At 37.2% G+C, this 12,562-nt stretch overlaps 1 long non-coding RNA gene across 1 annotated transcript; it reads left to right on the forward strand.

Moving 5' to 3' along the window:
* Positions 1–1,321: 1,321 nt before the first annotated feature.
* On the forward strand, positions 1,322–12,337 carry LOC127412823 (uncharacterized). Its single transcript, XR_007892485.1, has 5 exons — positions 1,322–1,384; positions 7,691–7,781; positions 7,893–7,964; positions 8,349–8,408; positions 11,684–12,337. It is a non-coding gene; the product is annotated as an uncharacterized LOC127412823 (long non-coding RNA).
* Positions 12,338–12,562: the final 225 nt, after the last annotated feature.

The following is a 12,562-nucleotide window of genomic DNA, read 5'->3' on the forward strand; positions in this document are numbered from 1 at the left end:
ATAGTGTATGTAGAACATGTCACTTCCTCTCTGATATGATTGCTTCAGCTTTGAGTGTGTTAAACAGTTAGTCAGAATCGCCTTGTTGAATGCATTGCTATTGCTGTCACTGATTTATTAGACATGTATTAAATATCTAATGCCTTCAGATCTTCAGAACATTCCAGTAATGTGCACTGTCATCATTAATAGTCAGTATAGTTTCTGTATAACTGATTTACTCCATGCAGCACTTTTTAAACTGTTTACAAAAATGTATTCTTGCCGAAAGCGTGTCTGTGTGTGTGTTGCAAGCCCTTTTTGACATTTAATCACATACAGAATATGCATAAAATTTTTACTATTTATAATGCTAATTCTTTATGTGCAATGACTCCTAGTAAAATTGCTAATTGTTTATATCAGTTATTACATTTGCATTCATAAAAAATAAGTATTGATAGAAAAAGTGCCATCATAAATAGCAGAAATACACGAAAAATAAATGAGGTTCTTTATCTGTAATTGCATGTTTACTGGAAGTTAACAATGGTCTGTCATTCACTCCTATTCAAAACGCAATTACACATATCTACAGTAGAATTAATTTCTTACTAGTTGGAGTTCCAGGTTTGCAAATCAGCAATGCACTTCTTAGTAAAAAAAAAAAAAAAAAAAGATATTTTTTAGAGATATCTGTAATGTGATTTTAACTAATAAGAAAGCATTTTACAATATCTTTAATTACTCTCCAATTGATTGTTATCTGAAATACCAAATCTAAAATGTTGAGATACTCTTACGGATATCAAGAATTAGCATTTTAACTAGTGAAAGTGGAATTGTTTTCTCTATAATTCATTTCCTGCACGTACATGTCAGAAGGGCTTGTGATAAGGTGTGGACGCCTGTCTGTAAAATTGTGTGTGTTTGTGTGTGTGTGTGTGTGTGTGTGTGTGTGTGTGTGTGTGTGTGTGTGTGTGTTTGTTTATACATTGTCCAAATGTCCCCACAAGGATAGTAAAACCTGAGATCACCTACCTTGGGGGCCCAGCCAGCGGTCCCCATGAGGGAACTTCTTTTTTTTTTTCTTTTATATATATATATATATATATATATATATATATATATATATATATATATATAAATGCAAAAAGGTTTCTGTGAGGTTTAGGGGTAGGGTTAGGGGATAGAAATTATTGTTAGATCTGTATAATATCCATAAAATGCATGAAAGTCAATGGAGAGTCCCCACAATGATTTAAAAACGTGTGTGTGTGTGTGTGTGTGTGAGAGAGAGAGAGAGAGAGAGAGAGAGAAAGAGGTGGGGGGGGGGGGATGAAGAGACTGCATCCTGAAACGAGGAATTGCTCACAGCACGCCTTCATTGACAGACTGAAAGAGGGTAAGCATCCTTATTCTTTCCATATTCCTATGAGCTTTGCATTGTAAGACAGTTTCACTGTATGTCTGTGTGTTTGCATATTTGAATAAGGATTTTTGTTTATTGTTTTATGAATGCCTTAAAGCTGCTGTATGCCATTTGTGTGTGTGCCTGTCATAAATCATTTATGACTTGTGCATTTGTATGCAGCCATAGTCTCAGAACCATTAAAGGGCAAATAGACTCAAACTACACACTGATCTGAGGAATTCTGTTAAAGGGATAGTGCACCCAAAACTGAAAATGTTGTCATTGTTTACTCACCCTTGTTGTTGTTGTTGTTGTTCTAAACCGGTATGTTTTTCCTTTCTTCTATGAACCACGAAAGGAGATGTTAGACAGTGTTTACGCTGATCTTTTCCATACAATGAAAGTGAATGGTGACCAATGGTTGGGCATAACATTCATCTTTTTTGTCATATAATGCTTTTGTATGCCATAAGATTTCAATTATAGTGCACGAGTCATATGGACTTCTTTAAATGGTGGTTTTATGGATCTTTTTGTCATTTTTGGAGCTTGGAAGCTCTTGGTCACCATGCACTTTATTGTATGGAAAAGAGCAGCATCCTTTTTCTTTTTTTCTTTTTTTTTGTATTGAACAAATAATACAGGTTTGGAACGACATGAGGGTGAGGAAGTGATGAGAGAAATTCCATTTTTGGGTGAACCATTGTAGGCAACACTGGAAGAGCTGAAATGCACAGGAAGTGTGTTTGGATTCTGATGTCATCATGTGTGACGATGCAACTTCCTCTTTACCGCTTATGAATGTATATTTTACCTCTATCAAGGTCTGTGGAATAGAACAATGTGTCCACTTTTCTCTGCATCTGTCCTCCCTGACAAATGCTTTCCATTTTAATTTATTTCTAAGCACTGAATGTGTTAAGTGTTTTATTAAATATGTACTGCAGGTTTGACTTGCCAATCGTGGCAGAAATATTTTCACAGCGTGAGAATATGATTGACATCACTGGCACTGATATTAGTCTTCATTTTGTTTCATGCCTGCTTCAAATGTATTCTTCCTCTCACTTGTGTTTAATGTCGGAGTGAAGATACTTTACAATAAAGTACTGTGATGGTATCAGATGGTAATGTTTGGTAATATTTGATTGCCGTATTCATATTCAATAGCATGTACAGTAGTAGCTACTGTAAGATACTTCATAGAATAATAGTGTAATAGTATGTTAGTGTCCAAATAACTGTGGTATTATTATAGCCACTTTTTTGTAAGTATTGACATTTTTAGCCTTTTTTTTTGTTTTTTAAAGCTTTTCCAGTATTGTGTCATACAAAGGAATATTTCACCAAAAAGTAAAGAAATGCTGTCATTATTTACTTGCCCTCATGATGTTCTAAACCCATAATTTTTTTTTGTTTGTTTTTTTTGTTTTTTTTGTGTGTGTGAATAAATAAAGGTACATTTCTAGTTTCAACATTACTTTGACTTCAGACCTTTGTTTGGATGGAAAAGAAAAACTAGCTTTATACCATGTGGTCCATATTTGGACCATATTACCCATAAATTGGTAAAAATTTACAATTTTGGGATGAAACCACATTAAGTGCCCCTGTCTTGCACTATTTAATATATATATATATATATATATATATATATATATATATATATATCTATCTCAAAATATTTTTTTGAGCCGGAAACTCGGTTGAGTTGACACGACCCCTCAATCACCATTAACTTTTGTGTGTGTGTGTGTGTACAATGAAATTAAATACTGTCTGAGGTCAATATTCTGCCTTGCATCTCTTGCGTGCCATAGAAGAAAAATGCATATGGATTTGGAACAATATGAGAATAAGTAAATATAATATTTTACCCCTTGTGGGTATCTGATCACAAGTAGAGTTGAACATTTTGATCTGTTTTTTCATCTTCAAAGACTAAGTTGCTTGACCTTACAGAGAGTGACAGTAGTCTCTATATCTCCCTCTCTCTCAGCTGAAGAACATCTAATTGAATTACAGAAAAAGGTATTAGCAGACTTAAAGCGTAGTGTGAGGTCACTTCTTACCCTTTTTTCACGTCCAAATCACTATACGGGGTTTAAACCTCATTTTCGGCAGCCTCTCACTCTTTCTGTTTCTAAAAGTCAGTTTTAGAGAGATTGATGGAGATTTCCAATACAGTAAGCTGGTGTAAATGTATTAATTTTCTGTTATGAAAAAAACAGAATTGTAATTCTACACAAACTATGTATGGATTTATTTATCTCAGTCTATTTAAACTTCTAAACAAAATAATTCTAACAAGTCATTGCTTGTGATCTCTTTAGATATCTGCCCATCTCAGCATGTGTGTGTGTGTGTGTGTGTGTGTGTGTGTGTGTGTGTGTGGCTGTAATGTGCCGTTCAGGCGTTTGTCTCAAATATGTCACCTTTAGTGTTGTTGACTCACTGGTGTGGATGAATTGATGAGAAGTGTGTTTCCCTCCATTCAGGCCACAGGGTGATTCATACAGTGACACCAAAATATCTCAAGAGTTTAACCTCCTTTTAACTTATCACACAAACACACAATACACAGTGGTGCTTTCATTTCTAGTCGATAGATGGAAGTAAGGGTTAAAGGAACCCAGATAGCAAAATCAATAGTAATAATAAAATTAATAGAACTATTAATCGTTCACCCAAAAATTTACATTTTGTTGTTTATTCACCCTCATGTCGTTCAGGTATACAGTATGTCTACCAAATATGTCATTTGCTAAAAAATCTTCCTCGGAGCTCTTAAATCGCATTTTAGATGCATCAAGTTATGGTGCATTTAAGTAATGTCGGAATGATTGTATTTACAAGTTAAGCATGCATGAGCGCCAACATTTCGATTAAAGAATCGCGACAGAAGCAAATTGTTATTGGTAATATTTCTGTTTTATTTGTGTGTTTTGACTGTACATTTTAGCTTGTATATGTTGTACTGTTAATGAAGAATAGTGTTAAAACTTGCCAGAAAATAAGACTCATTAAAGGTGCACTCAGCAGTTTTTTTTTTAATGTTGTTTTGGACTTACACTGACACCTAGGGGTGTGGATGCAGTATCATTCAAATACAATAGTTTTTAGTTACCGATGTCATTGTAGAAATGTTATATTTACAGTCAGCCATGATTAATTTAATCCATAAGTGAGAGTGTTCAATAACAGGACGGTTACTGAGATTCAGCAAGTAGTATTCGGCTGGTCATGTGATTCTAACATGGCAGCCCCCATGTGCGGACCCTCTCCATGTAGAATAAAACAGCTTTTATAAGGTCATACTGCATGTTTCAAATTACAATTAATTTCTTTAGAAGTAAAATTTTTTAAATGAGAGAGGAAAAAAAAAAACACTGGTGTGTGCATCAAAACATTCCCATCATTATATGGTGGCAAAAGAGCGATGAAAATAGATAAATCAATAACACGCCTAATGCACAGCTTTGCTCTTCATTTTGTTGCATTGGTGCTAAAAGAAACTTCTTTGTCAGTAAGTGAAAAAGGAGAGAAAGAAATATGAACTAAAATGCCTTGAACGCACATCACATCGTATTTACAATTTCCGACCTTGTAAATATGAACTTCCCAGGAGGACTTGAACGAAGCATTAGAATGTAAGTGACCGCAAATGAGAAAAAGCATAAATCATGGTTAGTGTAATGTGCTTACAATGTAAACAAAAGGGTAAAAAAAAAAAATTAAAACAGTGTTAAAATACAGACACTGTTTTGAAACTAGCCACCAGACTTAATACATCAACATTATATGTGTTGACATGATACTAGTGTGACAGAAATGCTTACCAACCTTCTCTTCTTTGCAATGTTAGCTATATCCATTTCAACTCCTGTCATGACCATGTAAAGCCTGTAAAGGATCTAATGTTTTCCTCCTAAAACAGTACACGAAACAATGGAAATTTAGACAGCTTTACAGATCAAATTACACTTAAAAAAAAAAAAAAAAAAAAAAAAAAAAAAGATGAATTTCACATTGCAATTTTTGCTTAAAAAATTTAATTAAATTAAGAGACGAGTCTAACGTTTTCTGTGGTAATCAACATTGTGCCACAAATGCTGTCAATGGATCTTATTTACAGTAATGCCATCTTTCATTTTTGACCGGAATAACAACTAGGCTGTGATGGATAGACTAAGGGGTGTCATGCACCTTTTTTTTTTTTTTATAAAACCATTACATTCGCAGCTGTTTGTCAATAAATGTGTATCAGTAATGGCTGCATTTGGTTACATTTTATGAGGTAGAGTGTGTGTTTGATATCTTTAGCTGGTTTACGTCCTTTTTTATGGTCTTTCCACCTCTTTTCTGCATGCATTTTTCAAACATAACACGAGAGGTGGTGCAAAAGGCGGCAACACAAAGAAAACAATGCCCAAAACTACTTCAACTCAATATAGAGTGAAAACATATATCTCTGAACGAGGCAGTTACTATAAAAACTGTACTCCGTGTTCAGTGATGGCTAATAAAACAAAGAAAATCAATTAAATACAATTGTTTGTATTTCTCCATGAGTGTGTTACTTCTCCATAAAATAGTTTTACCATGAAAAGGTCTCAGCCTAAATGTGAAATCACTCACTCGTCCACTATTCCATATTCAGAGATTGCCACACAATGCACTACATAGGGAACAGGGAGCAATCGATCAGACTGTGCTTAAAGTAACCGAATAAATAAAAGCTAAATGCCGGCTGATTAAAGTTATCTCTATGAGTTGGTCAATGACATGCAGCAGCAGCAGCGAAGAAATAAAATATTTTTACCTTGCGCAGTGTGTGCCGTAAGTCATGAAAGACAAGATGCAAATGTCTCGTAAAAGAGCTGCCACCTTGATCCGTTCAGCCACCCGCACCGCCTTTCTCCCACTGAAAATACAGAACCCGCAGCTACCGCAAAACCATATAGAACGGCCTTTTGTTATTTAAATGTTTTTATTTTATCCCCTTTTTCTGCCCAATTTAGAATGCCCAATTCCCACTATTTTGTAGGTCCTCATGGTGGCGCGGTTACTCACTTCAATCTGGGTGGCGGAGAACAAGTCTCAGTTACCTCCGCTTCTGAGACCATCAATCCGTGCATCTAATCACGTCACCACGGAGACTCACAGCATGTGGAGGCTCATGCTACTCGCACAACTCACCACACGCCCCATTGAGAGCGAGATTCACTAATCGTGACCACGAGGAGGTTACCCCATGTGACTCTACCCTCCCTAGCAACCGGGCCAATTTGGTTGCTTAGGAGACCTGGCTGGAGTACCTCAGCACGCCGTGGGATTCAAACTCGTGACTCTAGTGGTGATTGTCAGCGTCAATACTCACTGAGCTACCCAGACCCCACCTGCCTTTTGTTGTTTAAAATTTGTATAATGACTGGAAATGACAGGATTCACACTAAAATGAGACAATAAGCAGCTGCTTTCTTTAAACATGAAGAAAAGAGAGTGTAAGGACACTGCAAAACCTGCCAAATGCATTTCAGCATCAAAGAAAATGAACAGCGACTGATCAAAGTAAAACATAGACATAATCTATATTAGACTGAAAAAAACTGACTGACAGCTCCACAGAGATCAGACATAGTTGGCAAAGGTTAACTGCACTGAAGTTGATGCAATTAATTCATTTTTATTACCATAACACTGCGCTTTATCTTTGTGCTCCACCTTCCCCATGAGCATGATCTCTGAGGTAGCTATGGGACGCTGCCTATAGTGAGATTGGACTGACAAAATTTAGATATGTCAATAAAGATTTCTCCAACAGACATTCTTTTTTACATGCAATAATCATTTAACTTAATTATCGAAGGTACAAATACATTTTTGGAATTGAGATAATCCATTCAAAACCCTCTTGGCTCAAAAAGTTAAGGGGGCACGTGCTCCCTCAATCAGAATGTGTATGACGCCTCTGGATTGACTCACAGTCTCTTCAATGGGCAGTACTGTTGTTTAACACTTTGTTTTATCGTTCTGCTAACGAAACATTGAAAGAAAGAAAAAAGGACCTTTCAAAGAAGTTTCAGTAGACAAAACCCCCAGAAAACATGAGTTGTGAAAAAATTTGATGTGATATAGGAGCTTTAAACAGCTTTATACAGTGCATGCCACTGAATTGACTTAGTTTATCCCTCAGCGGTGTACTGTAGTGGCCTCAAGTGGTAGACTAGAAGAGTGTAGACTTGAGCTCTAATTGTTGTCCAAAATAACTGCTTCATTCTCTTCTCAACTTAACAGGCAGCTGCTTGTAAGTAGATCAGATTCTGTTTGCGAGACCAGCTGTTTTTGCTCACTTGTCTGAGCAAAGTATTACATCATGGATCAGAAGGTAAGTATCCAGCCCGCTGAGCTGACAGAAAATGGGATTTTTGCTGATGTAGTCATTTTACAGTGGTGTATTTCCTGGTGCTTTTCGCATGTGTGTGGTCTCTCTTTGCAGTCCACCTCCCCTCAAAGACAGCCCGTGAAAAACAGGTCTAAGTCCACAGAGGAAGTCCAGCAAGCCAAAAAGGTGAACAACAACATCTTCCCATCAACAACAAACAAATGAATGCCATTTTAATAGTGTTTCATTCATTGATTATTAATGCACAAACTGATTTCATACTGAACTGGTATTTTCGTGCTAATTGCTGATTTCAAACTGAATTTGAAATTCTAGTAAGAATCTTCCTTGGCAAGGTGGTAAAAGTCAGTTCAATTGAACACATCATTATAGCTAGCAACCTGAGTAATAACACTTGTGGTTTAATTGAAACTGGGTTTAACATGTGAAGGTAACTCTATTGCCCCCTCAAGTTGTGAACTGCGTTGGCCAAGTATGCATGCCTGTTTGTGTACTTGCATTCATTTTAATTTGTCTTAATTGAGTGTCCTTTTCTCTTGACTCTCTCAGGCCTTCCACATACCCCAGAAATCATTGCCTGGTGGCTCTGACCTCCTGGAGAAAGTGAAGGTGAGTAGAGCATGGTAATATTTTCCAATGCCATGCAATCATCATTTGCACAATCTTCATATCAATTCTTAAATCCTAATATTGATGTTTTACTATATGCACAACCTTCTATGATGCTAGTAAATTACTTGCATATGTGACTAAAAATGTCCGTGATTAGCCACTGGATAAATGTTCAGATTTCACTCACCGGTGATTGGGTAGTATAGTGGAGATGTTAAGTAGAGATCCTTTCTCTTTGTGTTGAGAATAAAAGTTTGATTTCCGTGAAATCTGTGTCCAAAGACTAAATCCACGCAATCAATTTGTCATAGAATAATGTGTCTTTTAATACACTTTCTGTTCTTTAGTCATTTGTTGATCAAAAACAACAAAAAACAGAAACATTTAATTGTAATCACACTTAGCACGTAAGCGGTAAACAACCCGTTTGACTCAAATCTTGTTAATATGCACTAAACTTAAACATCAACCAAACTGCTGATATTCTTAAAAGGATAGTACCTTTTTATCATGTGTTCTATAAATCAATGTAAATACTTGTAAACAGTAAAAAGTATGCATGTAAACAATACAAATTTAACAATGTTGTGATGAGGAGGGTGTGGCCGGGCCGTAACGATGGACGCCCAGCACTGAATCAGCCCAATCAGCCGGGAGAGGGATAAAGAGGAGCCGGGGATGCCAGTTCGAGAGAGAGAGAGAGAGAGAGTGACAGGGGCAGACCGGTCATAGGGAGAACCGGGACTTTTACCAGATGGCCGGCCATGAAACGGGGGCGAACGGGTGGCGATAAGCTGAAACGGGCCGCTGCGGTATGCCAAACTAGCCACGACCCCCATTCGATGCCAAAGAGAGACTGTTGTGTGTGAAAATCCCAGAAGATCAGCAGATACAGAAATACTCCAACCAGCCCATCTGGCATCAACAATCATCCATGCGATTATCTAAACAGCCAATCATGTGGCAGCAGTGCATAAGATCATGCATCATATTTATGTGTATATATACATACACTACCGGTCAAAAGTTTTGAAACACTTGACTGAAATGTTTCTCATGATCTTAAAAATCTTTTGATCTGAAGGCGTATGCTTAAATGTTTGAAATTAGTTTTGTAGACAAAAATATAATTGTGCCACCATATTAATGTATTTCATTATAAAACTAAAATGTAATTAAAAAAAAAAAATTAAAAAAAGTTTTTGAAATTGATGACTTGGACTAAATAATAAAGAAAAGCAGCCAATAAGTGCCAAACATACACTATATTGCCAAAAGTATTCGCTCACCCATCCAAATAATTAAATTCAAGTGTTCCAATCACTTCCATGGCCACAGGTGTATAAAATGAAGCACCTAGGCATGCAGACTGCTTCTACAAACATTTGTGAAAGAATGGGCCGCTCTCAGGAGCTCAGTGAATTCCAGCGTGGTACTGTGATAGGATGCCACCTGTGCAACAAGTCCAGTCGTGAAATTTCCTCGCTACTAAATATTCCACAGTCAACTGTCAGTGGTATTATAACAAAGTGGAAGCGATTGGGAATGACAGCAACTCAGCCATGAAGTGGTAGGCCACGTAAAATGACAGAGCGGTGTCAGCGGATGCTGAGGCGCATAGATCGCAGAGGTCGCCAACTTTCTGCAGAGTCAATCACTACAGACCTCCAAAGTTCATGTGGCCTTCAGATTAGCTCAAGAACAGTGCGTAGAGAGCTTCATGGAATGGGTTTCCATGGCCGAGCAGCTGCATCCAAGCCATACATCACCAAGTGCAATGCAAAGCGTCAGATGCAGTGGTGTAAAGCACGCCGCCACTGGACTCTAGAGCAGAGACGCGTTCTCTGGAGTGACGAATCACGCTTCTCCATCTGGCAATCTGATGGATGAGTCTGGGTTTGGCGGTTGCCAGGAGAATGGTACTTGTCTGACTGCATTGTGCCAACTGTGAAGTTTGGTGGAGGGGGGATTATGGTGTGGGGTTGTTTTTCTGGAGCTGAGCTTGGCCCTTTAGTTCCAGTGAAAGGAACTCTGAATGCTTCAGCATACCAAGAGATTTTGGACAATTCCATGCTCCCAACATTGTGGGAACAGTTTGAGGATGGCCCTTTCCTGTTCCAACATGACTGCGCACCAGTGCACAAAGCAAGGTCCATAAAGACATGGATGAGTGAGTTTGGTGTGGAAGAACTTGACTGGCCTGCACAGAGTCCTGACCTCAACCCGATAGAGCACCTTTGGGATGAATTAGAGCGAAGGCTGCGAGCCAGGCCTTCTCGTCCAACATCAGTGTCTGACCTCACAAATGCGCTTCTGGAAGAATGGTCAAAAATTCCCATAAACACACTCCTAAACCTTGTGGAAAGCCTTCCCAGAAGAGTTGAAGCTGTTATAGCTGCAAAGGGTGGGCCGACATCATATTAAACCCTATGGATTAAGAATGGGATGTCACTTAAGTTCACATGCGTCTAAAGGCAGATGAGCGAATACTTTTGGCAATATAGTGTAGATGGGAACTCCTTCAATACTGTTTAAAAAGCATCCCAGGGTGATACCTCAAGAAGTTGGTTGAGAAAATGTCAAGAGTACATGTCTGCAAATTCTAGGCAAAGGGTGACTACTTTGAAGATGCAATGAAAATTATAATAAAGAATGAGTAAGTGTTTCAAAACTTTTGACCGGTAGTATATATATATATATATGAACATTTCCCCTGACATGCTCTATCGCCCCTCTGGGGGTGCTCGCCCCACACTTTGAAAACCCCTGCATTATAATATATGCAATTTAAAGACATTTATTTATTTATTTATTTATGTATTTCATGGAATTTGTCCATTTTTTAAAAAGCTATAATGTGACCAAAATGATGAAAAAAAAAAACTCTTTAAGATATAAGCAAAATAGACATTTTACCTGAAATATACCCAAATGATTCAGAATCGAATCAAAATCAAAATAAATCAAGAGCTTGTGAATCGGAATCAAATCTGTATAAAAACCCAACCCTTAAAGCGAGTGGCTTCGAACTTTTCATCATACAAATTTATAACACACACGTTAATTTTAACATTTACATTTATATTGAAAAGACATACTGTATTAAAGCAAAGTGTCATCCTTCTGCTATCACATTTAGTGCTTGACGTGTAAAATAAGGTTAACTCTTTCACACAATCTGTTTTTATATGTTGTATTTTAGCATGGCTTGAACGCTGTATTGACCTGTGTGTGTGTGTGTGTGTGTTTGTTTGTTTGTTTGTTTGTTTTAGGAGGGACCAGAAGAAAATGTGACTCCAGCATCATCGACAGAAGAGCTGAAGTGATGCTGCCATTAATCTGTGTTTAACACACACACACACACACACACACACACACTGCAGTCAGATCAGTACAATTACAGCATAACGCATTATCTTTGGTGGAACAGAACTTCATTATTAAGTACAGCTCAGCACGCACACAAACTTACGTTTACTAGCAAAATGAGGACATACCACAGACTTCAACTGTTTTTAATATATAAAGTTAATTGTTAGTGCTATAGACTAAATCAGTAATATTTCCATATTAGGAAAAAACACACATTTGTCTGAATTGCTGTAAACTGTCATGCTGTGTATATAAACTGACTGCTTACACTATGAACGAGTGGCACGTGTGTTACATTTGTATCGCTTAAATGTGTATTGTATTAACAGTGTCATCGAAGCATGTTTCATACACTAAGAAAGCATTCAGGACCGAGAACTGCAAGCTAAATTCATGCATTGCTCAAAGCAAATAAACTTGATTCGAAGACTCACTTAAAGGACTTCCTTACATGCAGAGAAAAGGAGTTTCAAGACTAGGTTTTTAAGGTAAACAACAGGAGGCAAAAGCAAGCAGTGAAGTTTTATGAATTCACAAATCCATGTTTTTGCAGCTTGCTTTCAGTTAATGCACTTGCTGGACTGAAGAGGAAGTTTAGAACAGCAGTAGAATATTTAAAATAATGGTTAATAAAAAATGTCAAAAGGTTCCGCTACAATGGACCCTTTTCATAGACTTTGATGTATAGACCTACACCTTAATTTAGAAGGTTAAATCTTGCAAACTTTTTATTTGAATGTCAATTTTAAAATTATTTCTATCACCATACGTTGTGTTAT

The sequence above is a fragment of the Myxocyprinus asiaticus genome, chromosome 22 (assembly GCF_019703515.2).
Source record: "Myxocyprinus asiaticus isolate MX2 ecotype Aquarium Trade chromosome 22, UBuf_Myxa_2, whole genome shotgun sequence".
Taxonomy (NCBI): Eukaryota; Metazoa; Chordata; class Actinopteri; order Cypriniformes; family Catostomidae; genus Myxocyprinus; species Myxocyprinus asiaticus.